Source organism: Vicugna pacos, unplaced genomic scaffold (genome assembly GCF_048564905.1).
Source record: "Vicugna pacos unplaced genomic scaffold, VicPac4 scaffold_19, whole genome shotgun sequence".
Classification (NCBI taxonomy): domain Eukaryota; kingdom Metazoa; phylum Chordata; class Mammalia; order Artiodactyla; family Camelidae; genus Vicugna; species Vicugna pacos.
Window position 1 is genome coordinate 35,178,747 of NW_027328740.1, and position 27,368 is coordinate 35,206,114.

At 50.9% G+C, this 27,368-nt stretch overlaps 3 long non-coding RNA genes across 5 annotated transcripts; 2 read left to right on the forward strand and 1 right to left on the reverse strand.

Annotated features, from left to right (window-relative positions):
- Positions 1–4,900: 4,900 nt before the first annotated feature.
- LOC140692946 (uncharacterized) lies at positions 4,901–8,543 on the reverse strand. The gene is made up of 3 exons (XR_012068585.1): positions 8,293–8,543; positions 7,938–8,145; positions 4,901–5,169 (listed from the first exon to the last, which is right to left on the reverse strand). It is a non-coding gene; the product is annotated as an uncharacterized lncRNA (long non-coding RNA).
- A 3,353-nt stretch (positions 8,544–11,896) lies between these two features.
- On the forward strand, positions 11,897–15,337 carry LOC140692937 (uncharacterized). The gene is made up of 5 exons (XR_012068575.1): positions 11,897–12,165; positions 12,472–12,592; positions 12,858–13,056; positions 14,648–14,764; positions 15,183–15,337. It is a non-coding gene; the product is annotated as an uncharacterized lncRNA (long non-coding RNA).
- Positions 15,338–19,256: 3,919 nt separating this feature from the next.
- On the forward strand, positions 19,257–27,327 carry LOC140692927 (uncharacterized). 3 transcript variants are annotated; one of them, XR_012068559.1, is made up of 8 exons: positions 19,257–19,372; positions 20,467–20,554; positions 22,285–22,413; positions 22,757–22,889; positions 23,277–23,330; positions 23,609–23,803; positions 25,572–25,681; positions 27,078–27,327. It is a non-coding gene; the product is annotated as an uncharacterized lncRNA (long non-coding RNA). The 3 variants fall into 3 exon arrangements; XR_012068560.1 differs by having other exon boundaries at positions 19,321–19,372; positions 20,471–20,554; XR_012068561.1 differs by lacking the exon at positions 20,467–20,554 and having other exon boundaries at positions 19,273–19,372.
- Positions 27,328–27,368: the final 41 nt, after the last annotated feature.

The window sequence follows — 27,368 nt, forward strand, 5'->3', positions numbered from 1 at the left end:
TCTACTATTAAAAGTAATGCATGCACGTACACACAAACACACGTGCAGACACACTGGCTCTAGTCCACATACATCCCCACGGGCACACACACATGGAGTCATGTACCACCCACACACCCATAACATACGCACAACCACACACATCCTCAGGCGCACACACACACATAACATACAGAACCACATACATCCCCAGGTGCACGTGAGCACACACAAACACACAGTCATGTACAACACACGTCCCCAGGTGCGCGCGTGCACACACACACGTCTTACACACTTTGGCGTTATTCTAAATCAATTTACAATTGAGGGTCACAGTGTCCATTGTTTTATCCACTCAGAAGGTCCTGACTTTGGAGCGTGAAGCAGGAGCTCTCCTCTCTGGAGATGGTCTTTACCAATTACAGTCTCAGTAGAGCCAACATAACTGCTCTGGACCTTTGGAAGTGCAGGCCAGAGCATACCTGGGAGCTCACATCCTGTACATGTAAACATGTTAAGTGCAGTAGGTTCTAAAGTCCTGCCTTTACAAATATACGTTCATTATAAGGGGGAAGACCAGGTTCAAATTTAGAATTCCAAGACACAGGGGAGTCCGGCAAAGAAAGTGAGCGTGTGGGGAGAGCTGATTCCCAGTCTCTGACCACTAGCCTGATCCTTTTCTTCCCAATGCTGGGTCCATCCCTTGCCACAAGTGGCCTTGGATGTTCACAGGGGGACACTCAAAACTCACATTCGGGATCTGCTCATACCCTCCATACATACAGCTGCCCTTTGGCCTCTCTGTGAGTCCTGGGAATCTGAGCTTCCGGGAGAGCCGGTGCAGGCACTAGGAATGGGTCAGGGGCTGCTGAGACAGGGCATCTGGGGTCCTGGGCTTCTAGAGCATGGGATGGAGCCAATGACCCTGCCCCCTTGGCCCTGCTGACTCCACCCCATGGAGGGCGTGGCCAGAGGAAGTGTCAGGGCCAGAGGGACCCTCTGCAGTGCAGGACCCAGGGCAGCGGGCCCCCTTGCCGGGGTCTAAGAGCAGAAGGCCTAAGGAAAGGTCTGAAGAGGCTGTAAGGTATCTTCATTCCCATTAATTAAACAAAAATAAAAGCATACCACAGGCGTGAGTGGAAAGGGATTTGTTAGAACAAGGGAAGGCACTTGCCAAGGTCTGGCCATAGAGGGCTGGTGGGTTTGTCAGGTTGATGAGGAACAAAGAGGCTGTTAGTCCCTTCTGGGTCTAAACACCTCTTGAATTCCTCCGGGTGACACTGAAATGCAGTGAGACACGGAACTCTCTTAAGTTGTTAAAATCTTCATGGTGAACCATTCAACTCTCTCCTCATTCTTGGCTGCGAAAGCACGATAAACACAGGCCAGAAACTCATCAGCCTGTTGGTTGGTTCACTATCCGTCTGGCGCCTCCTCTTGTAGGAGCCTTTATCACATCACCCAGGGCTGACCCGGCTCAGGATTATAGCTGATTTTCCGCAGGTGGCATCACTTGCTAGTGACATGAAGCAGGCACATTAGCCACCTCCCAAACACTGAGGCTCCTCCTGGGAGGAGCCTTCAGACCCCCAATCCAGCCTCTGCACCACGATGTTCCTTAATGTCACTACCGGTTTGCTGCCTTGGCCTCTAGCTTTGACCAGATCCTCGCCAGATTGTCGATAAATATCACCCATATACCACATCTAAGCTTGCGGTCCAGATGTGACCATGGTTCTTATTTTCTTCCCATCGATGGATTGTTTGATCTTTGTGTAATCATGTCGACAGCAAGGCCAGTACAGCCCTCTTGAGGCCTCCCCGAGCCGCCTCTGTGTATAACTGTCCTAGCACCCCAGGGGATCGGGTCTGAAGCCTGGCACTCAGACACGAGGATGTCAGCTGGAGAGACAGGAATCCACTCCTGCTGTGGCTTCTGCTGTGGCTCAATGTGGCCATAAAAACGGATCCCACAGGCCCTGACGTCACTTGACTCACTGCAGGGATGCTCCCACACTGCCGCGTTCCCCCAGAGACTGAGGGCTTTCTGCTTGTTCTGGAAGGCCCCACCCCCGAGGGGACACTGGGTCCAGTGGAGCGTCCAGCCTGCTTCCCCGCCAGCCCTTAGGGCCTTTGTGGGGCCTGGAACATCAACTAACCTCCCCTTAGGGACCCCTTTGTCCTTTGCAGCCAACAGACCTAGGTCATAAGCACTTTAACTCACCTGAGGGTGTTTTCCTCACTTCAGGGGCAGTGAGGACTGGGCTTCTTCACACTCCAAGTGCCCCCGGTCTGGATGCAGACAGTCTGGCTCTCCCCCCAGTCGTGCAGGTTCCGGCCACACCTCCTGCTGGTCACGGAGTCTGTGCTGTATTCTCTTCCAGGACAACAGGTGCACTCTGCCCCCCGCCCCGTCCCCACCAGCAGTGGCAGAGATGGAGGACAGGCGGGTGAGCTTGGGCCTGAGACACTGCCCTGAAATCAGTGCCCCAGAGGCCGCTGGTGACTAGAGGGACCACGGGGAAGAAGGCAGCATGGGATGGGAGGGGGGGAAGTTTCAGGATAACGAGATGAAAAGGGGAACAGATAGCACCGTGAGGACCTCGACCATGAAAGGGAAGAAGATAGACAGTGACAGCTGGAGCGGTGTTGGCGTTAAAAGCTGCGGGCATTTTCATTTAATTTTATTAATTACCATTACATATAGTGACATATTTTTATTTGATTAAAGATTAGGTGCCATGTCATATAACAGGATATAGTATATTATTTATTAAATAATACATAATAGTAGATATACTAGCATGTTATGTTCTGTTTATTTATTATCAGATAGTATATAATACATATGTAGTTATTTATATACATAATATATAATTATTCATGCATCTATATAATATATAACACATAACAATGTAGGATTATGAATATTATATTTTATAACAAGATTACATAACAATAATGATGTAATATTATCCATTGTATATCTTGGCTCATGACACATTCTCACCTTAGGTGCCTGTCAGAAGTATTTATGTATTAAAATTAATATTATAAGAAACAGTTGTGAACCTGTCACCCAGCACCAGAACAGGACTATTGACAGTGACATAATGTGTCCTATCCTGCCCTAGGCCTCTTCTCACAGGAAGTAACCAGCATCCTGAATCCTGGCTTACACTTGCCTTGTGTTACTTTCACACACACAACATTTAAGATCAGTTAAAACAAATGAACTGCAGGTACATGCAACGAAGTGGATGCATCATACACCCTATGTTAAATTGAAAAAGTAAGCCCAAGAAGGTAGCCTATAGTGTGCTAAGCTTTTAACTGTGTATATATATGTCAACTAAACTCACTAAATTAAGAACAACTACAGCTAGAGTCCAGGTGGGAGAGGGACAGATAAAAGGTGAGGTGAGCAGATTTGCTGCAGGTGAGCGAGTTCCCTTCAAGTAACATGTCATTCTCTCTGAAGCAGGAGGCAAGGCCATCTGCTGGGAGTCAGGGAAGAGACAGAGGGAAGCTTAGAGGTGTGCAGAGAGCATAGAATGTTGACACCACTGTGTGGCAAGTGGGGAAATGTGCTCACTAGAGAAATCCTGGAGGATTGCCTGGCAGTGGCAACATGCTGGGCATTGATTTGTAGTCTTAGAAATCTGTGCTGGGAGAGCCTGCTGCCTGCAGGCTCAGAACAAATAGAGCTGGGTGAACCGAGATGGAAGTCATCCTGGTGAGGAAATGAAAAGATCAAGGGTCAAGGGAGTTTTGTTTGTCATAAAGAGAGTGCTGACTGTGGATGCAGAGCTGGAAGGTGGGGAAGTGGAAGTAAGAGGAACGTGGACAGGTAGGAAAGCAGAGGAGTCAGTGCATGATGCCCCAGTGAGGGTGAAGGAGGGCCAACGAGGCTGGTGGAGAAGCAGCTGGATGGCTAGAGTTGGGCACATAAAGGAGAGAGGCTGGACCTGGGGTGGAGACACGCCCGGGTATGAGCCCGGGGGTAGGGTGAATGGGAGGTGTCTGGCTCAGGCTGACGGAGAAGAAGACCCTACAATGACCATACTGGGTGGTGGAGGGAGAATCAACATTGACGTCTTGATGGTAGGCGGTGAGGCAATACAGAGTTGGTGGTCCAGCTGCTCCTGACTGAGGCAGATGAGCAGGGAGGCCAGGGTGGCAGGCACTGCTAGGAATGGACTGGGTTTTCCAGGTGTTCCCAAGAGAGGAGGAGAAATCACCTCATGGGGGAAAGTGAGCACAAGGAGGTCAACCCAGGCTCCTGATCAAACGGAGAGTGTGAGGGGGCAAATCGTCAACTCCAGAGATGGTGGCCTAGGAAGCAGGGACCATGGGTGAAGTGAGGGGACACTCAGAGAAGAGAGAGAGATGAGTCTTCTGGGTGTAGGGGGAAGAGAGGCCCCAGGACAAAGGAGCACAGGGGCACAGTGATGAGGATGGACTGGCTCTGTTGTGACACTGCAGGAATGGCTGGATCTTTGTCCTGAGGGCTTAGTTTGGGGGGGCTACTGGCCTCATGAGGGCCCCCCTCTCAGCAGCCTGGACAGATGCTCCCGCTCCTGATAGCTCTGTGGCCACCACTGTTCCCGGAAGGGCTCTGCCTCCATCTTCTATCAGACATTCCTGCCCAGTCCCCGACTGCCAGCGAGGGAGCCTGGGCCTCAAAGCCGTTTGCCGTGGAGGGACACAGGCTCCTTGGAGAAGCAGGCTGATCTTATTTTTCTCCGTAACCCACGGCCTAGCAAAGCGCCAGCCTATGGGTGGGCCATTCAGGGGCTCGGATACTTCTTAAATTAACTCAAAGCAGTAGAATAGCAGAGCTGGAGGAAGTGACCACTGAGCTCACAGAGTTCACTGCCCACACCCCCATTCTACAGATGAAGAAACAGAGGCCAAGCAGCCAAGGTCATGCTGCTCTTTAATGCTGGCCTCTGTTGGGCATACCAAGTGATGAGCTGCACTGAAGGGCCTGAGAGGGGGCTCTGGGGTCAGACAGCTTGGGTTCAAGTCCCACCCCTGCCATTTACTAGCTGTGTGATTAATGACTGTCCTTCCTGTAAAGTGCCACCTCATTTGTTTGTCATGAACACAGAGTTCCTTGAACAGCAGGACAGAATTCTTTAAAGGTTTGCTGTTGCTTTTGTTACTATTATCACCAAGTGAACCCTGAAATGAAGAACAAAGACAGCAAGATTTTTTATTTTAAAAGATTTTAAAATACGATGATGACTGTTTGATTTAATCTATTCAAGTTTGCATTTGACCATTATTAACAACTGCACAATGGATGACTTTTGAGGAAATGTTACTTCATGTCTTTAATTCTCACTAACTACACAGGCTATTCAACAGGAAGCAATTTTTTTTCCAGGAAGAGGGACAAAAAGTTAACAATATCTCTGTACCTCTCGGTTCCCAGTGAGTTGGTTGTGATCTGTCAACCCAACTTTGGGGAAATGCCCTCTCCTCCTGGGCTCGCTGCACTGCCACGTGGCCTCCAGGGGGCGATTTACCCCCACACGAATCCAGTATCTTGGTTCATATCTTTGCTTCAGATCCCTCAAGGACTGCCCATGCACCAGGGCCCCATCTGCCCCGCCAGTCTCACCTGCTGGCCTCCAGGAAACTATCCTGGGTCTCAACCATCCTCTGTTCCTATGCCCGCCCCACTACTCTTCATTTTGTCCTTCAAGTGTGGGCTCCTGTGGCTTGCCACCAAGCAGGGGTCTCCCAGTCCTCCACCTTGGGGAACTGCATCGTCCTGCACAGTGCCTAGCGAAACTGTGTGGAGGCCGGAAGAATACAGAACAACAGGTGCTCAGAGGGGCTGCCTTTCCCACTGCAGGGGCCCTGGAGAGCTTTCTCCCAGCTGGTTATTCACAGGCGCTGAAGCTGTGGAATCTCGATCTTACCAATTTAAAGGGCATCATCACTAATTACAAAAGAAATCATTTTTTCAGTAGCAAAAGGAGAAAAGACTTTGTGCCCCATGCCCCCATCTTTCTTCCTCCGCCTTCAGAGGTGATTCTCACTCTCTGGGCAAGGGTAGAAAGCAACAAACAGAATATTATTTTTCAATGATTCTTCTTTCCCACTCTGAAGATTGCATCCCAAGACTGATGAAGGCTAGGATGGTTTGGCTTCCCTGTACTGAGTATTCAGAGGCTCAGGGTGGAGGGGGTTAGGGAGATAATTCAGCATTATGGAACCAAACAGAGACATTAAAAGGTTCTACTCTAAACAGAAAGGAAGCAGGATGCTATAGAAATGGGAAAACCATCATTGGAAATGAAATAACGAGTTACAAGACAATAAACATGAAGATGTAAAAAAGAAAAAGTATATCAAAATACAAAAAGGTGGGAAAGGGAGATGGTAGCAAGAAAAGATAGATTTTTTTCTCTTTCTTTTTCCTTTTTCTCATTATTCTTAGGATGTGTTGGAGCCTACGTGATTATCAGTCTAAAGGAAATAGATATGATAATGGGTTGATATACTTGAAAAATAGGGTAACCACAAATCGAAAGCATATAATAGAGTTGAAAAAAAAAAAACCAAAAAAGAAACAAACTCTAAATGGCTTAAAGACTTAAACATTAGACAAGACGCTAAAAAACTCTCAGAAGAAAACATAGGCAAAACATTATTTGACATATATCTCAGCAGTGTTTTCCTAGGGCAATCCACCCAAGCAACAGAAAATAAAAGCCAAAATAAACAAATGGGACCTAGTTACACCTATCAGCTATTTCAAAGCAATAGAAACCATAAGCAAAATGAAAAGACAACCTATGGAATGTGAGAAAATATTTGCAAAAGATGAGACTGAACATGGCTTAACTTGTAGACTATAAAAATAGTTCATACAACTTAATAAGAAAAAAAAATAAACAACCCAATCCAAAAATGGGCAGAACAACTAAACAAGCAATTCTCCAATGAAGATATACAAATGGCCAATAGGCATATGAAAAAAAGGCACAATATCGCTAATTATCTTAGAAATGCAAATCAAAACTACAATAAGTTATCATCTCACACTACTCAGAATGGCCACCATTCAAACATCCACTCACCATAGATGCTGGAGAGGCTTGGAGAAAAGGGAACCCTCCTACATTATTGCTGGGAATGTAGTTTGGTGAAGCCAATGTGGAAAACAATATGGAGATACCACAAAAGACTAAAAAAAGACATCATTTGATCCAGCAATCCCACTCCTGGGCATATATCCAGAGGGAACCTTAATTTCAAAATATACCTGCACCCCAATGTTCACAGCAGCATTGTTTTCAATAACCAAGACATAGAAGCAACCTAAACGCCCACTGACAAATGACTGGATAAAGATGTAGTATTTAGATATAAAAGAATATTACACAGTTGTAACAAAGAAGGAAATAATGCCATTTACAGCAACATGGATGGACTTGGAGATTATCACACTAAAGTGAAATAACTCAGACAGAGAAAGACAAGTAACATATGATACCACTTATATGTGGAATTTTTAAAAAAGATACAAATAAACTTATTTACAAAACAAAAACAGACTCACAGACTTAGGAAACAAACTTAGGAGTTTGGGATTAACAATTACAAACTACTATATGTAAAACAGACAAACAGCAAGGATTCACTGTAGAACACAGGGGAAAATGTTCAGTATCTTGCAACCTATAATGGAAAAGAACCTGAAAAAGAATAGACTATGTATATGTACAACTGAATCACTATGCTGTATACCTGAAACTAACAAAACAGCTGTATATCTGAAACTAACTAAACATTGTAAATCAACCACATTTCAATTAAAAAAAAAGATAAGCTCTAAATAGCTGTATTCAAAGAAAATCTTCAAATCTTACCTCCTACAAAAAGTAAAATGGGAAGCTTGAGCAGGACCAAATTATACTGAATGAGAGGTTACATACCTTCTCCAGCACGTGGCCCATGGTACACATACATCGTGTTTTCCTTCAGGTAAGAATGGCCCTTACTGCCCAGGGAGCGAGTCCTGCTGGGACAAGGCCTCTGTGGCAGTGGCCTCCTTGTCACCGCTCCATCTCACCAGAAGGCCAGGGTTTTCAGAGGGGAGGGAACACAGAGCTCATACACTTCAGATATATTTCCTGAGAAAAACTGTGGAAAGACCAAATTCACCTGCAGTGCAGGAAACATGAGCACGGCCCCTAAGCAGACTGACAAACCCGAAGCAAGACGGCCCGATGTTCACATCGGAACCAGAACAAAAACCGTCTGGCCCCAGTTAAACGATCACCATCTCACCTGCAATGAACTGTTCGTACTCATTGTCAGGGATGTTTCTGTTGAGACTTGAGAGATCAAAAAAGTCAGACCAGGGAATCCGGACCTGGTGGATGTCCAGGCTCTGCTAATGGTAGAGGCGGCCCCAAGGGGGTATCACCAGCACCGACTCTTCCATTTTCAGCAGGGTCTTCAGGAGGAAGGCGATGTGGATACAGACGCCCCTACGGAGGCTGAAGCCCTCCGGAGGGTTGACATAACACAGAAGGTACCTGGCAGGGAGCAAAGGAGAGCGGGTCTTCAGAGCCAGGTCTCTGCACAGGAATCCCGGCTTAGATAGAACAGATACAATGGGAATCTCTGCACAGCACATGGCCTAGACTCAAGACACGTTCAGCAGCTTCTGGTTTGTATAGTGGAGGCACTGCCCACCGATCTCTGTGTGGCCAATTATTTCGAGTCCGGGAGCACATGCAGAAGACATCTTGGCATCTGTCTATCAACGCTAAGCACCTGACTAGTACCTGAGCACCCGTTCTCCAGGGAATCTCAAACTTCTTGGCCTAAAGACCCCTGTACACTCTTAAATACTGAGGACTTCAAAAGGCTGCTGTTTATGTGGGTTAAATCTATCAATAGTTCCTGTGTTAGAAGTTAAATAAGAACTTTAAAAAATGCTTATGAGTTCACTTAAAAATAATAACAACCTACTACATGATACCATTAATACTCTTAAGCAAAAAATAAGTATATTTTTCTAAACAAAAATCATTAATGAGAGGAATAGCAGTGATTTTAATTTCTGAGAATCTCTTTTGGACTGGTGAGAGCTTAATTCTATCTGCCTCTACATTACCTGTTTTGTGATATCACAGACTAGGTTTTCCCTGGAAAACCCCACAGGAAACTCGGGAGTGCAAGAGTGTGCAAAAGGCAGGTGACTTCCCGGCGTTCCTACGAAAATAGTCTTGCATCTCAGGGGCCTCGGACTCACTTTGATAACTGCTGCCCTACCCTAGGCGAGACTCTCCTACACAAGAGCCAGGCAAGTGTCCTGGCTTCTTTAATGAGTTACCGCAGCAACACCCCTCCCTTCTCTGTGTTAATGTTTCCCACAACCTCCATTACTGCAGATGAGGATGTAATCCTCAACTGAGGCCTCTAATCCCAGAAGACTACCAACCTTGAAAGGGAGGGCCCATCTACCATCTCTACACCCCGCACAGTCTATTTTGAGTCAAGCCCTAGATAACTGCTAATTGACACTGACCCTTGTCTTATTCCTGAGTTTTAGCGAAGGAGCCAACATCTGGATGGAACTGAAATTTCCCTGCTGATATACAAGGCTGATAAACCACCCTATTCCAACATCTGATTCTGGGGCTCTTCAAAACGCGGGTAAGGCCCCGCTTCATAAAAGACGGGTCCTCCACCTGCCCTTCCCAGGGGTTCTGGGAGGCCGCGGCCACGCAGGGCTACCCGGAGTCGCGGTCCAAGCCCCAGAGCCCGAGGGGGAGGAAAGCCGGAGGCTGTGCCCCAGCCCTGTCCCCCCCGCCCCAACCCGCTCCCCGGCACCACAGCCCTCCCAGGCCGCCACACCAACCCGGATCCCACCCCGGTCCATGTCCACTGGCCCCGCCAACGGCGCTGCCGTACGTTTACCGTCTGTGAGACGCCGCCCCAGAAAGGATGTCGGCCGCCGACTGACGCGGCCAGAACTAGTGGCCCGGCCAAGCAAGCCGCCATCCCCAGCAGCAAACACCGCCATGGCCCCGGGCAGCTGCACACTTCCGGAGCCCGCTGCCTGCCCCAGAAGCGCACGCCAGCCCGCGAGGAGCGCGGCGTCTTTATCCATGGCAACGCCGCGGGGCCCTCCCCTAGCGCTTGCGTCTGCGTCCTCCCGAGGTTAGACGTGCGAGGTCAGAACTTTCGGAGCCAATGGGAGCAAGGGCGCGGCCAGGACGGGGGTGGGGGGAGGCTTATGGGGCAGCTGGGTGGGGCCGGGGCGGGCGGGGCCGCGCGGAGGTCCTCAGCTGCAGGTGGCACCGGCCGGAGGCTGGGGCAATGCTGCCAACAGTGGGCGGGGCGGCGGGGCGGCGGGGCGGCGGGGTGGGGGCACCCTCACCTGTCCTTGTGCGGGGCTCAGCCAGGGCTCCGCGGCCTCCGCTTGCACCGGAAGTGGACCCAGGCTACCGGTGGGCAAGATAGAGGACTGAGCCCAGGCAGGCACGGCTGGCCAGGTAGGGCACCTGAAGTGCAGATCCGCCAGGCCGGCTGCCGGCCTTGAATACGCGCTGCTAGGCAGTTTCCAAGAAGACGGGATCTGTCCCAAGAGGGGAGGTAGGGCAGGGTGCCAGATGCCTGGTTGGGTGCGATCTTACAGGAGAGCCACGTTGAGAGGGTGCAGAGCAGCCCCTGTGTTGGCGGGGCTAGGAATTTGGGGTATAGGGTGGGGATGATGTGTGCCATTCCCTGTGGTCTCCCAAAGAACTCGCACCCCCAAGCAAAGGACCCTGCTCCCTCCACCCTTCACTGCATCCCCTGCCTTCCCCAGCACCACCGCCCCTGCCCCCGGAGGGTCCCATGACCTCTCCCCACACCAGGCACCGTCCCTGTTACAGGTACTTATCTCCTGGTGGTTCCAGCCCAAGGGTGGGGGCTGTATCTGACCAGTTAGGATGCCTGGAGCCTTTGTATGAAACCTCAGACTATAATGCAGGCGTGCACAGAGGCCCCTCAAACAGGATTCCCTGCATTCCCTCCCCACCACGCACCCACAGCGCAGCTGCCACACCAGGCCAAGCCTGCTGGAGGACCGCTGTTCCCTCTCCACCTGTCCCTGATCAAGAGTGCACCGCCCACACTGCTGGGTATTTAGTGGGCCTTAGAAGAGCAGCTGGTATTTTCATGGACAAATATTTGCTCTTTTGGGAAGAGTTGAGTGCAAAGGGATGTAGGGTATGCCTTTTCTGTTGTCCTGGAACTGGTGACTAGGATGCAAACTTAAGTCAAAGCAGTTTTTAGAGAGAGCCGCAATATATCTTACCCAAAGATCACTGTTCCCCTACAAAGGCAACACCACCTGGCGGGTGGGGTCCTGGTCCCTCTTTCTGGAGGTTGGGCTTTGCACCCTCCAGCTGGGACAGAGCCCGAAACAGCTCTGAACACGCTCCAACAGGCTTTCCCAGCACAAACTGCCTTTATTTTGAATCTGGCTGAAGGAAGCAGCTGAGAAATCTGGGTAAATCTTCCTGGGTGTAACCATGCCTTTTGTGCTGAATGAAAGAGCGGCTCTCCACATGCTAACAGCTTAGAACTGAATGTGTGTCGAAGCCTTCATGCATGTAGCATGTTGGGAACAGCGTTTCATGGTGAGGGGAACTCTATAACTTACATGTGTATGGGGAAGCCCTCACTCCAACAGGGTTTTCCTGCACAAACTGCCTTTATTTCGAAATTGGCTCTTGCTGAGAAATCTTGGTAAGTGTTCTTAAGTGTAGCCATGCCCATTATGCAGGATGAAAGAGCGGCTCTACACTTTTTCACATCTCAGAAATGAATGTGTGTTGAAGCCGTCATTCATGTAGCGTGTTGGGAACACAGAATTTAGTGGTGAGAACTATGTAAATTACATGTCTATGATGAAGCACTCTCTCGAGCCGGGTATTCCAGTGCATACTGCCTTTATTTCGAAACTGGCTTCTCAGAAGCCTGTGGTCTCCACTGCAGGTCTGTCTCCAAACCCAGGGCCAGCATGGTAACTCTGCTCCCCCTGTCTATTCTGGAAGTTCTAGGTGTCCTCCATGGCCCTTCCACCATTATGTTTTTGGAAAACCCCGCAGATGGAATGGGCCTGAGAACAGGAGAGCTGGATGCCAGAAGCCACTGCCCAGTGTGAGGCTCCTGGGAGGGGCATCTCCTCTCCGTGGGCTCTGATCTAACCTCCCCTCTCCCCCACCCCCACCCCTCTCCTCCTGCATTTCCTGATTGATCCCTGGATAATGGTCCATACCAGGAATGACCTGGGAGAGGTTTTATGAGTCTTTAAGTGGAAAAAAAAAAAAGAAATCTTTAGACAAGTTACTGAAAGTAACTTCCAGCTTTACCGGGAAAGACCTCATTCCAATGTTTAAGGCTAGTTGACAGGGTGTCAAATTGCTTAACCACTCACATCTGAGCAAGTGCTACCTCTCTCTCCAGCTCCCCGCAGCATCCACCTGTGGCAACTTGGCCAAAAGAAGGCAAGAAAGCTCTTTCCCCTCGCCAGCACCAGCGTGGCTTTGGAGTCAGTGGAGGCTGAGAGAAAGAGCCCCGCCCTGAGGTTTGAGGGGCCTCCAGCCACAGCCAGAGGAGCGGGGGTTTTCAGAGTGGCCCAGCAGGGAAACCAGGCAAGGCCACCTGGCCCAAGTCTTCCCTGCCCAGAGAGCCCCATGAACTGCTTTGGGCCACACTCCCCGTTTGGGCCCCCTGCAAAAAGTTACCACGGGAGCCACACCTGAGAATGCAGAAGGACAGCCCTTTAGCCTGGGGTCCCAGCAGGTGTGTCCTGTGAGACCTGTGGCCACATAAGTTACTTGTCTCTCCAGGTCACTGAAGGGACTGTGCTGGGCATCTTGGTGGTCAGGGACATGGGAACACCTCTAAACTCTGAAGAAGGACAGAGAGACTCTTCCTGGAAGCAAGGATTCCAGGGAGACACCTTGCCCAGAACTGGGGGACTGTGTCCTGAGTAGACCCCTGGGAGGCAATGTGGGGCTGTGGGGTCCTCTTCTGAGAAGGGAGCAGGTGAGTTTTCCGGGGGTGGGGTCCTGCTTTGTCCAAACATGTCCTTGTGTAAGACTCATTTACAAACACCTCCAAGTCCACCTAGGGGTGGCCCCAGAGGTGGGGGTAGAGGAGGAGAGTGAAGGGTGCAGACTTAGGGCCCCCTGAGCCACCCAGGGAGCCAAGGGTCAGTGGGAACATCTTGGGAGTCTAGTGCAGGGGTGGAGGACGAGCACTAAGAACATGCCAAGTCATGCAATAAAGTGACCCATGACCACGAGACACAGGTGGCCGTACACCAAAAGAGGCAGATAGAAATTTAGACCCAGGATCTGAGAACCTTGAGAGGGGCTGGAGGGTCCCAGGAACCCTCAGGAACAGCTCTTCTAGGGGCACAGACATCCCAATACACACATTTCTCATGGAAGCTTTTTGGGGTGCAGAGTGAGTTACCAGGATCCTGAACTTAGTATGGAATCCCACCCCCTTGTGCATCACGGTACCTGGCAATAAATTGCTGTCATTTGTCCCTGGACATGCACAGGGGAGCTGACTGCTGTGGGGGTCACTGCAGGACTAGAATCTTCTGGTGTCTGCTCTGTGACCACAGAAACCCAGGGGGATTTCTCAACGGGAGAACCTGGAGACCATGCCTGCAAGGACCACCCTCATGGGATGGCCAAGGAGCTCGTGGTACCCAGGTCACCAAGTGACGAAGTTGTGAGGTTGCCTGGGGTATCCTGGGGGCATGTAGATTTCTGAGGTCAGCACGTGGGCCCAGCACTGCTGGATGGTCTGCACAAAGAGGGGCCTGCCCTCCTGATGATGGCTCTTAACACCTGCAGGGAAACTGCTCCCAGGGCTCCTGGAGGTCCATATTGAGAGTGTCCTGCCAGCCTTGTGGGGTCACCTTCCCCTGATGCAGAAGCAGACCTCTCTCCCTTGAGGCCCAGGGGACACCTGGCTCAGGTGCCACCTGTGTGCCCTGGACACGCAGAGCCCCAGAGCTCTGGCACAGCCTGGGGTGTGGTGGTGTCCGGGCAAGAAAGGCCCTGGGAAGGGGGTCATTCAAGGGCAGAGGCCACTCTGCAGGGATGCTGGACCTGGCAGCAATGCACTGCTTCAGTACTCCCTTGGGTTGGGTCTCCAACCTGTGGGATGGAAGGGCCACTCCTTCCTGCGGTGCAGTCGGGGGAACTAGATCCATCGTCAAGGTCAGCCCTGAAAATGGAGGCTGCGCTACCTCCATTCCTGGAAAGAAAATCAGTCCCCTCCAGTCCAGGTGATTCAGAAAGTCATTCAGCAATGTTCGGGGCCTCCAGTTTAGGCTTTGAATTAGAGCTGAGCGGCTTAGGAGGCCAGATCTCTGTCCGTGGCTCCAGGAGCAGGCTTTCTGCTGGGGGACAGGATCCTCACAACACCTGTGTCTTTGTGGGACACTCCCCTCTGACAAGCTGGGAGGCAGGGTGCAGTTGTGGGAAATCGTGTTTACATGAGCAGAGGGCCACCATGTGGTGGGGGCACAGGAGACTGTGAGAATGAGTCCCACAGCCTTTCTGGAATCAAAAAACTGGCAAATGTGAAAAAGTGCATAATTTGTTTTATTGAACAGGCTGCTTATGTACGTTTGGAGGACCAGGTTCAAGGACTCAGCATCCCTCCAGGACAATAGCCTCAAGAGAAGAACAGACAGAGCAGGAGGAGATCTGGGGTTTCTCCCAGGAATGAGGTGGAACAGGGATTTCTGCAGATTTGCAAGGAGTCCCCGACCACTGAGCATGGGGTTACAGCCCCACGAGCCCCTGTCATGTTTGGCTTGGGCTCTGGTTCTGGCCTGCTCATGTATTCTTCCAGCAGAGTTCCAGAAACTCAGAGGGTGGAATTAGAGGGGCTGCGTTTGGAACCTAGTGAGGAGTTGGAGGGTCCTTTATATTGAGTCCCTTCATCCTAATCACCGTAGCTGAAGCCCAACACCCCCCAGGCCCCCATGGTTGCCGTGGAGGGAGAACAAGCCTGGCAGGCGACCTAGGGGTCCCACTACTGTGTCCTTCCCTTGTCTTCGTTCCCTTTCACCCCGGAAGGTGTGATTGTCTCGTGTCATGGTGGCCTCCACAATGTCCCTCCCAGTAATCTCTCTTCTCCCTCAGGTGGGGTTCCCAACCCTGCTCAGCCTTCTCTGCATGGATGCTGAAGGACCAGGCCCACATGAAGTTCTGAGCTCGAGCAGTAAGGTGGAAACAAAGAAACCAATGGAAAAAAGAAGCAAGTGATTGTGGCAAAGCTCCCCACCACAGAGAAGCTGCCCTGAGTGGAAGGGAGAGTGTGGGCATGCCCGTTTGTTTCCTATCTCCCAGTGCTCTTAGCTTTCTTATTGCCTACCTGCATGGTTACAACAAAATGATCTGCAAAACTGAAAATATTTACTCTCTCGCTTTTACAGAAAAGGCTGGCCAGCCTCTGGTCCGGTACCAGGCAAGAGATTGGAGTTCCTTTCCAGTTTGGAAACATCTTGGCAGGCCCAGGTTTGCAAAGGTCTTTAAGAGTAGTTACGGAGTTTTGCTTTTAAACTTTTTTACGGCTGTATATACTTGTGAGATGTGGTTGTGATGTATAATTCTGAGTCGGGATTTTCTCAAACTGTTTCTCACTTCTTATACCAGACATTCCTAAATTCCAAGTGGAACTGCATATTAAGGAAGCCATGGAATTTAGCAAAAGGATACAGATCTCATTTCCTTTTAAGCATCGATGTACCTCCATCATGGCAGTATTTGTTATGTGTTATTGATAGGGGAACTAAGTAGTAAACAGATTAATAGAAAATAGGGGATTTTAGGTACACAGGTTCATCTTTTCAACATTGTTTGTAATATTTGCAGTTTAAGATGACCATTCCTGAGAAACAGGCAGCCTCTTAGAATGAAATAGCATTTCCTCTGAACCATAATTAATTTTTATTTTGTAGACAGCAGGAAGGGTAATAACACGTCACACATTTGGGGACGTCAAAGAGAAAATGTAACTTTCTGGGAGCGCACTCCCCCGCCTCCCCCTGCCCTTTTTACTGTCCCATTCTCCCTGGAAGGCTCTTTCTTATCTTCTGCTCATGGCTCCAGTAACTCTTTCTTCCTCCTTGTTCCTCAGCTGGTAAGGTTAGTTTTCTACTTTGAACAAGCAAACAAGCCAACAGAAGAGAAATTTCACAAGCAACTCCCAGCACATCCGCTCGCCTTCTGATGTCTGTGACCTCACTCTCGGTGCCCCACCGCTTATTAAAAGTGGCATCGAAAGCCAGTTCCTCCAAAAGTCCCCGAGGCCCCATCCCTCCCATCTTCTCTGGGTTGTCACTCCCAAAACCATCCTCTCTTTCACTGCCTCATCTATTTTGTTCTCCTGCTAGTTGGCACCATCAGTATATAAACGTCCATCCTCTTAAACCAACAGCACTCCTTGACCCTAATTCACCCCCACCAATTGCCACCCTGTGTCTTTGCAGCAAATCTTTAAGGAGTTGTTTAAACTCACTGTCTGCATCTTCTCTTGAGCCATCCCCTTTTACACCCATTCTGGCTTTTCGCCTGATCCCTCGCTCTATGGAAACTGCCCTGTCAAGGCCATCAGTGACCCCATGTTGCTAAATATAGTGGTCAATTTTGACTCCTCATCATGCTTGGCCCCTCGGCAGCATTTGACCCAGCTCTTCCATCCCTCCTACCCCGTGTTCCTGCTTCACTCAACCTCCAGCCCATCTCTATGTCTGTTTCTGCTTTTGGCCTGCTGGCTGGTCCTTTGCCAATGTCTCCTGTTTTTTCCAAACATATACTGTGGGTGTTCCCCAGGGTGGGTTCCTGGGCCTCTCCTCTCTCTCTCTGCTATTCCTTTGGTGGAAGCAACCCAGCCTTGGAAATTGGCATGCCATCAATTTCTCAATTTCTCCAAAATTCCCTGATTTCCCCTTTCCATCTGAGCCTTTATCCCTGAGACTCACATCACATTCTTTTCCTTTCATTCATCTTGCTTTCACATTCATACATATGTTCTACTATGAAATTACTTTTCCAAATTTTGAATCAGTACATATATATCATGTAAAATGCTCAAATATTTATTATTTCCACTAAGATGCTAATTCTACCTTAGAATATTTCTGCACTTCTGTATTTATGTGAATAAAGCGAATAGTATTTCTACAAGCCTCATAGTTAAACACTGTTAGTTTGGGGCTATTATGTAACATGAAATAATGGTACATCAACATAGTCGTTTTTCATTTATTTTTATGTAACACCGAGATGAGGTTTTTGCCCTGAAGACTGGTTTTATTGAAATTTTACCTACGTTACGGACAGTCAGTTTATGTGAAAGCCCTCATTTCTCCCCTTTTTGATATATGCTCCATTTGGCTATATATAACATATAACTTGGCATGAAACAAAATTCCCAAATCATTCACATAATACAATTAATATGTTTAATTATATTTTTTAAATGTTAAAAAGAAAAAGAAAACAGATTCCTCTACCTATTAGGCACTTCTGTGGCAATATGTAACACACCCCTTAACCATGACATTGAAGACCTGAGCTGATACCAGCCCCTTTCCACCTGCTCAGCCCCACCTTTTCCCATCCCCTTTCCCATCCGGAGAGGACATCCCTCCCATTGTCCAGGCCCAGATGTTGGAACCATGTCCTTTCTCTCTCTTTCTTTTACACTCACAGACAGCAAATCCAGCTTGTTAGAAAATTCTGGATATTCTGTCTTAATTAAATACCTGCTCTCTGCTCCCCGCCCTCCTAAGAGCCACCTTCAGCCTTTCCTGGATACCAATAGCCTTCTGTTTCCATCTTTGCTTTCCTACAATCTCTCATCCACACAGAGTCAGAGGGAGCCTGTAAAAACATACATTGGGGGTGGTGGGTGTTGCTCAGTGGTAGGGCGCATGCTTAGCATGCTTGAGATCCTGGGTTCAATCACCAGCACATTCATTAAAATAAATAAATTACTTCCCCCCAAAAAACACAAACACAAAAGCATAAGTTGGACTACATCACCCCTCCCCTCAAAACTCACTAAACGGGTCACCATGTCATTAGGAGCCAAAGTCGTCACAAAGGCCTCAGGACCCGGCGTGCTCTGCCTCTCTGCCCACACTCTCCCCCTCACTCTGGGGGCCTCTGGCTCCGGCTCTTCCTTCTTCCTCCGGATCTATTCTGCTTCAAGTTCATTACTCCGTGAGATCTGCCAGGATTGCCTTATTCTCTCCTGCCTGCCTCCCACCCCACTGCCATCACCCGAGTTTGCTCATATCACTCTTTTTTAAAAATTTATCCAAACTCTTGCTACCCCAACATGCTGCCTGTTTCCTCTGCTAAAATTCTGAGCCCCCAGTGATGGGGAGTCATGTCTATTTTGTTGACTGATAAAGCCCGAGAGCCTTGGGAACGGTCTAGTTAGGAGATTCCCGTATGTAGTACGAGCTTATACACATTTGCTGAATGAATGTAGATGCCCTGGTCCAATCCGATGGAGCACTTCTGTGACGTGCTCAAAGAATAACTCTCCTTTCCACCTGAGAGGGGGTGACAACTTTCCTGGTGATTAAAGGCAAGAATTTTTTGCTTTATGCTGTTAACCTTAGGCGGGGAGACTGGGGGATCTTCATATATATTTTTAAATTTGGTTCACTCTGCAGTTGGTCTTTGGTCTCTGTATAATTTTGAGAAACTCTTTATGAGTGATCATTCTTTGATCAGATTGAACAGGTTCCAGGAGGAAGGACCAAGCCTGTCCCATCAGCCATCCTATGTGTCTTGTCCTGGGACCCAGTGGATGCTCAGCATGTAAGTGAACCGACAGGAGTGAGTGAAGAGATGGGAGCATCTCATTATTGTGGCGGATCTCTGTCCAATGCCTTGAGATTTGGGGAAGGGTTTACGAGTGCAGAAGGGAGAGGTCAGGTCCTCTGTGCTTTTCCTGAGTGCCCTGGCCTTACCCATTCCCCCAGCCCCCTCTGGGCAGCCAAGCCAAGGAGCTGGGCCACCAGGGGTTGTGCTGATCAATAATCCACCTTCACCCCAATTCCGGGGGTAGGTACACATGGTTGTAGACACTGGAGTCAGGTCCTTGGAGGAATTCCTCACCGAACTATGTTTTGGACCTTTTATTTTTCTCTAGAACCTCCAGCTGAAGAAGATTGCTTTAGACACATGAAAGTTGAGGACACCTTCTGTCCCCTCACAACCCAGGTGGGGCTGGGAGTCTGCTGTTTCTATAGCCGGTGGGCTCGTGTTGATTTGGGCATCCCTGTGCCTGAATTCCTGCAGTACACTCGGTGGTAAGGTTGGGGGTGCCTGGCAGGGAGGGAAGCGGGTTGGGAGACTGTACAGCTGGGCTGATGTTAACCTGGGGTGAGCGGGAGCTTGCTGATGCATGGCATCTCGGGGCAGGGAACTCTCCACACTCAAGAGGGGTTCCCACTCCCGCAGGGTCCCTTTGATCAGGGTGCTGGGCTGTCAGGGGACCACAGGGGTCCCAGTGAGGATTAGGGTGCCTTCAGGCAATGGGAAGTGTGGGGTCCAGTGGCAATTGAATTAACTGTGCACCCAAACCCAGCCCCCACCTCTTTCAGCCTGTTTCCTAATCTGCAAAACTGGAATGTTATTAAACATCTCACGGGGTCATTGATGGGCTGGAACAGACTAGACAGTCAGGAGCTGGAATTCCTCTGTCCCCTGATTGTTTGCCTTCTTTCTGACTATTTGCTCTCACAAGCTCAGTCTCTCTGTCTCTCGCTCTTTCACTTCTAAGTGTCTCTCATGCTCTGGTTTCATTTGATTTCCAACCACCGCCCCTCCCCTCCGCCAAACTCCAGATGAGTGAACTTGATTTCTATGTGTCAGTTCCAAATTCCCAGGAAAGATGCTCTGTCACCCTCTGGATCTGCTGTCCAACCCATGAGTTGTGGCCAGAGGAGCGAGTCCTTCTGGGACCAGCAGAGGGTCTCTGCCGAGCCCCCAGCCACCACTGTGGGAGCACATAGCTCTCCGTGGAGGAAGTACTGGCTGTGACCTTGTGTCACTAAGTGTGAATTTATGTCTTCTCTTGAACCACCTTCATCCTCCTAAACAAAGATGAAAATTAAACACTCCCGGGATTTGTGTCATGGAACACTCAGGTTGGGGGCTAATGGGGCTGGAATTTCTGCTGTATTTAAGGGGCTACACTGAATCCCCAACGAGAGCCTACAAAGGGAACAGCACCGGCCCCACCCGGCACTTAGGGCGCTGAGTCTGCCTAACGGTGAGCCAGGCTTCTGATCACAGCTCAGGGGTCTGGTCTGACCAATTAGCCTTTGAAACCAACCAGCTTTGGATTGCTCAATCCCACCCTGAGGTTTTACCTGAACCATCAGCTTCTGTATCTCTGAAGACAGATGCTGAGGACCCTTCACGTAAGCCGTTCGCACAGCCCTGTTCAGGCCTTTGTGCTGCACGGTCTGCCCGGCGAGCTGACCGAGGTTGGTATTTTACTGATGTTAGAAGTAGTCTGGTTTCCCGATGTACTGTTTCACTGAACAAGCAACAGAAGCCACTTCTCGCTGATAAAAGCAGAAAAGGGACATAATGAAAAGATACTGGGAGGGTGTGTGGAGTGGCCAGGACCGGAGCCAACCCAGGAGCTGTAGGAGGTGTTAGGGAGCCCCAGGCACCAGGCTGGGAGGGGTGCTACCGGGCCCCCTGCCACCCCAGAAGGGACCCCCCTCCACCCGACCCTCCACCTCACTCACTGCAGGTTCATGTCCCGGCAGGGCCAGGTCACACTGAAGCCACCAGCACACACCTCAGTTGGGGAGCTGGCCCCGTCTGAGCTGCGGGCGTGCCTGGTGTGGGGAGAGGCCCAGTTAGAGGAAGGCAGTTCTCCTACTGTTCCGAGTTAAGGTGCAAGTCAGTGCCCATCACTCAGGAGAGCCAGGCTGGACGGACCTCATTGTGGTGACTAGGCTGTCTGAGTTCACTTATTACTTTCTACGTTTGAAGGCCCTGGAGGGAGAAAAAGTGAAGGTTCTAGTACTTATTTTGTGTTTCCCACGTACCAGGTGTGGTAAGCAAGCCACTTCAGACAAGGCCCAGAGCAACCACGTAAATAGGCCATGGAGCAAGTCGTGCAGTCAGGCCTCTGTGGTCCCGAAACCCGTGTCCCCATCGGCTCCATAGTTACCAGTGGAAACTAGGGGGATTTATGGGACTGTGTGCTCCTGTGGGGGCTGGGATATGTGTGTTTAAGTCCACATCTTCAGAAACTCGGCTAGAACCACAGCCACTGATTGCACGGTGGCAGAGGAAGGGAGGATTCCAGCCTCTGGTCCAGCTCGTGTGGAGCTCAGAAGTTCTTCCTCCTGTCCTGAAAATAACACCAAATCTGAGGGAGCTGCAAACCCACTGCTCTTCTTAGATCCCAGAAGACTGAGGGGGAAAGCTGCTTCCAACCCAGAGAGGTTGCAAAGGGAACAGCGGGCAGGCTTGGAGAGTCACAGCTCCCAAGGCAGAACCTGCTTTTGTAAGAACCCTGGGGGCAGGCAGATTTAACAGGTCCCTGAGGCCAGCAGGAGGCTCAGTGTGGGGAAATCAGAGTGTGACAACTCCAGGGGGCCAGTCAGAGGGGCCCCATGCTCTTTTTCATGTATTTTACATCCAGGACCGTGTCCTGTTCTCAGAATGAAGGTCAGAGGATAACTCCTCATGCTTCCTGCCTGGAGAGGAGAAAATAACTGTATTGAAATACACCCAGAACATTCTGTTTCATTGGGGGAAGTTGTTTTTTGTTTGTTTTTTTAATGAGAAATTATTTTACCAGAGCCTAACCAACCTGGGAGAAGGGAAATCCCTTCTGTGTCACCCAAATTGGGGTGGGGGGAAAGAGACACACTTGTGGAGGTCACAGCTCAGGGCACAGGCTCAATGAGAACTAATCACAGGACTGCAGATGCCCTGCTCTGTCCCGCTCCCCCAACACCTTACCTCCATGTCAGTAGGGCCCGTGTGTAATAACAGGAATAATACTAACAGAAGTAAATGTCTCAGGAGTGTCTAGGGAAAACCCAAAGACAGCGGGGAGATGAAAACAAGGACACACAGGCTGTTTTAGCCTCTCACACCAATAGCTGTAGCAAACTACACACAGCCCAGCCCCAGTAGATAAGCAGACAACCTCACAGAAGAAATTATTTATTTTGGTTCTCTTACCCAGTGCATTCCATGGTGCATCCTCGCCTAGAATTGAGTGGAAGCAAGTCCATCTCAGAAGGGACATAACTGAAGAGGGATGGCTTCCCAGACTCTGAGGGGCAGAGAGAGCACCAGCCTGGGTTAGAGAAAGGTGAGGGGTGGGGTAGGGTGTGGGCTGCCTTCTTCCCCATATAAGGAACCTTCCTGAGGCCAGCACAGTAGGAGGGAGGGCCATGGGGTGGAAGCAGCCAGACTTCATCCTGAGAACTGTTGGGATGCCTCAAAGGGACCATTCAGGTGCCCAAACTGGGCCCTGATTGAGGGAGCCAGTCGGTCTGACTCAGAGCCCAGGACTGAGGTGGGCTCACAGCAGGCCGGTATTACTTGGCCGGATCCATTTCACTTCTCCGAAGCCCTGTGTAAAACATGAAGCGTGGACGGCCTGGTGAGCACAGCTCTGCCCTCAAGACCGGTTTCAACTCCTCTCTTCCCAGAGAACAGCATCTCTGAACCCGTCCTGGGTGACCTCACAGAGATCACCCTAGTGGCCCAGGCTAGTGACCGGGAACATGTACCTTCCTGCAGGCAACCCCTGACGTCCACTGATGCATCATATACTGGCAAAGAGTGAGTCACTGTGCATTGGTCTAACAGCAGAGACTCTGCCAAAGGCCCAAGAGGTGGTGTGTGGGACATGCAGGGGTGCAGGAGTGTAAGCAGTGCAAAAGTGTAACTGGTGACAGGGGTGCAGGGGCTGTGGAGGGCGCAGGCATTTCAGGGGATGTGGGGGTGGAGGGATGCAGAATTGCAGAGAGTAGCAGGGGTGCAGAGGTGCAGGGAGTGTAGGGATGCAGGGAGGTGCTCAGGGACCTGGCCAGGATAAGAAGGCAAGTGCACATCCTTGCAGTCAGCCTGACCCCGGTAGGCTATTGCAATGCTTTTGGGCTGCGGCGGCGGCGGTGGCGGTTGGGAGGCTGCCCGGGCAAGCCGATCGATTTCTTCTCTTCCCTGCAGCCTGGCCTGGGGTGGGGCTTGGCCGCCGGAGATTCGCCAGATGTTGCACTCCAGGTAAGCTTGCTCCTGGGAGGTGGGGCGGTTAGGTCAGAAGGCAGTGGCAGCGGCAGAGGGGCGGAGCGGGTCTACCCCTGGTGAACGGGTGGAATAGCTGCCTTGTCCCGGCTGCTGGGCCTGGGAGCGGCCTCTTCTTCCCCAGGTCGCCGGACACTCCTGTCCCACTCAGCTTGCTGAGTGCGGAGTGGGGGGTCGGGGCCGTTAAGGTGCGGGACCCACGGGGGGAGGGAGGCTGCCGCGGGGGAGCCGATCAATTCGCTCCGCTCTCCCCGGAGGCGGAGCCAGGGGCGGCTTCTGCTGCCCTAGAGGCGGGACGCGGGTCTCCAGATGAACTTGCTCCTGGGAGGCGGCGGCGGAGGCGGCAGGGGCAGGGGATGTGTTCCAGGGAGTTGCTCCATTTCTTCTCTCCCCCACGGCCTGGCTTGGGGGCGACGTCTGCCGCCGGAGATTTGCCTCAGGTCCGACTCCAGGTGAGCTTGCTCCTGGGAGATGGGTGCGGTGCGGTCAAGGGGCTGGTAAGGTGGTGGCTGCAGGCATAGGGAGGCTGCCCCGGAGGAGACTGTGGATTAGCTCCATGTCTGCACCGCGTGGCCTGAAGGCGGCCTCTGCTGCTCCAGGTCCCGGGACACCCCTGTCCCACTTTGCCTGCTGGGGGCGGGAGGCAGGGTAGTCAGGGTGCAGGGGTGGCGGTGGTCGGGGGCCTGCAGCGGGGGAGCAGACCATTTGCTCCCATCTTCCCCGCGTCTTGTCCTGGGGGCGGTCGCTGTTGCCCTGTGTTATGAGACGCGTGTATCCTAGTCGGCCTGACCCCGGGAGTTGGACTTGGTACTTTGGGGGTGGTGGCAGCAGCGGCAGGTTTTCCCATGGAACTTGTCCATTTGCTCCCACTTCCCCGCATGGTTTGCCCTGGGGGCGGTCCCTGTTGTCCCAAGTTCGTCGGACGTCCATCTCCAGGTCAGCCTGCTCCCTAGAGGAGGCCACTGTGAGGTCATGGGCAAGAGTGGTGGCTGCTGCGGGGGTAGGGGCTGCCTTGGGGAGCTGGTGGATTGGCTCCCGTCTCCCCGATGGCCTGGTGTGGGAGTGGCCTCTCCTGCCCCAGGTCACCAGACGCACCTGTCCCACTCAGCCTGCTGGGGGAGGGGCGCCCTGGGCGGTGCCTTTAAGGTGCGGGGGTGGCGATGGCGGGGGTAGAAGACCTGCAGCGCGGAGCCTGTCAATTTGCTCTCCTCTTCCCCGCGAACAATCCTGGGGGCGTCCTCTGCTGCCCAAGAAGCCGGATGCCCGTCTCCAGGTCAGCTTGCTCCTGGGAGACGGGCCCGATGCGGTCAAGGGGCAGAGGCAGTTGCGACGGCCGGCTGCCCCGCCTAATGGGGCCACTTCTTCTCCTCTCCCCTGACCTGGCCTGGGGACGTCCTCTCTGGCGCAAGATTCGCCTGACACCCCACACCTGGTCTGATTGCTCCTGGAAGGTGGGCGCGGTGAGATCAGGAGGTGGAGAGGACAGGGGCTGCCCCTGGAGAGCTGGAGGATAAGCTCCAATCTCTCTGCAGGCCTGACGTGGGGGCGGCCTCTGCTGCCCCTCGTTCCCAGGTCACACTTCTTCGGGTCATATTTCCCCGGGGTTGCGGTAGGGTGTGGGGGCGTCGGGGTGTTGGCGGGGGTATGGAGCCTGCCGCTCGGGAGCTGGGGGTTTAGCTCCCATCTTTTCCGCAGATTGGCCTGAGGGCAGCCTCTGTTGCTCCAGGTCGCAAAGCAATTTCTCTGACAGCTTAGCCACCAGAGGTGGGCAGGATGGGCTGAGAGGGCTGAGGCAGCCGCCAAGGCAGCGACGGAGGGGGCTGTCCCTGGCCAGCTGGTCAATTTGTTCCCATCTCAACCTTTGCTGCCGCAGTTTCGCAGAACGCCCTTCTCCAGTTTATTCTTCTCCAGGGAGGTGGGCGCAGTGCATGCAGCCCGAGGTCTGGGCTCTCCCTTGGGAGGGGCAGAACTCTCTTGTTCTCCTTTGTCTTTATTCTTCAGCGAAGTGGTTACTGGACGCAATTCTTAATTCTGAGAAAGTGTAGCCTGTGTTATGGAAGAGCTGCTGGACAGTGAGGTTTCTGGGTGGATTTTCACATCAGCTGATGCCCCAGGCAGGCAGGAAAGCTATTACTCAGAGCTTCTTAGTCTGGGGTTGGGGATGGCCCCGCCATCCTCACCATGCTTTTTAAAAATGTGTTACTCTCCTCTTTTTCCTAGGTGACATTTTAGGTTATTGGGTCTCAGATTGCTGACACACTCATCCCTGTTCTCAGACATCTTTTAAACTTGGGTGAAGTGATAAGTAGGGGAAGATGATTTACTGAAAGGTAAGAATACTTAAATTCGCATTAAAGCTACATTCTGTCAATCTTTCTAAAATGATTTTCCTCTGATTCTAAATCCACGACCTAGTGAATGTTGTACTCCTGTGTAAATTATTGATCTTCACATCACATTTGTTGAGTGGTCAACGAGATTTGTTAATTAGATTATTCCTGAAAGGAAAAGTTCAGGCTTTTCAGAATTCCTTGTCTGATGTCACCCAGGCAGTCACAGTAGAAGACAGAGCTGATATAAAAATCCCTCAGCTGCCTGAACTGCAAAGCTTCTGGGATTACTGATCCCTGAAATGCAGGTGACTCTTGATGATAATCTGGGGGATGGTTTAAATGATCAGATTCTTCCAGTCCTATAAATGGGTTCCGTGGCCCCAGCCCCGGGAGAACTGGACATAAGGGCCATATCGTGTGTGGTGGGATGGGAAGGCAAGGTGTAAGAGCTGGAATCACTGAGATTCCACACTCGCTAAACACAGTCTCCAGAGCCTAATTGTTGTCAGGTTCTGTTCTGGATTTGAGAGTGTGTTCATACATGATTCTTGCCCTTCTGGAGTCACTGCCTGGGTGGAAGTAACCTTTACATAGATCTGTGGAGGATGACATTTAAGTAGATGGACTGTTATGGTTCTCAATGTGCCCAGGCTTGCTCTTCCAGGCACTCGTGGGACTAACGCGAGTCATGTTATTCACTCATTCACTGATTTATTACCCTTGAATTGATCACTCGTCCCACAGTAAGTGAAACAAGGTAACAGGAAGCTGAGTTTTGTCCCCTCTCCTATCACTGATTGTTTTTCAGTTGGGCGCCCTGCGTATGCATTGTGAAACGGTGGTATTTCGTGCCCAATGGGGCAGCACTGTCAGTTCTGAGAATCAGGGGAGACACATGGGTAGGACAGCACCCTAACACACATGGCACCCCCCCATCCCGTGAGACAGAATTGTCGATGCTCAGGTGACCCGATGTAGACTGCGGTGCTAAACCTGAGCATGTTTAGTTATCCTGGTGGCTATGAAAATACAGACTACCAGTCGCTACCTCTGGAGACTCTGAGGGTGTGCACCCCAGGATTCTGCATTTTAAGAAGCACTTTAACGAATCCTGATGAAGAGATCTGAGTGTCCCACGGAGAAACACTGGTGTGCGAGGCACCAATATTGAGGATTCTCAGGGAACGATGTCTTTTTAGGATGGTCCATGGGCCCTCACTTTAGACTTTTGCCTTGGGTTTAATTGTATGTGTTCAGAAGTGATGTCTTTCAATTCCAGTGCATGTCAGCATGCTCTGTGCAGGGATTTACTCTCAGTAGATGGCAAAAACTATGATTCTTCAGGTCACCGAGCTACACTGTGAACGATATTTTATTTTGGTTTTCTTTGTAGCAATGCAGAGTCTCCCGAGAAGAGATTTAGACTCAACAGCTTTGTGTCAGACTTTGGAAGACCGCTGCTGCCCAAGGTGCTCTCTGGCAGTGCAATGACGAATCTAGGTCCCTCTTTCACTGCTACATCAATGAAGTGGACCACTTGGACAAGGCCAAAGCTGGTATCCCTACCATAGCCCTTTACAGTGTTATTCGGCTCCAGGAAGCCATCAGATGCAGCAGGTGGCCAGAGGAGGAGCCAAACAGACTCATGAAATGTGACATCCCCAACTTTATCAACACGGACCAG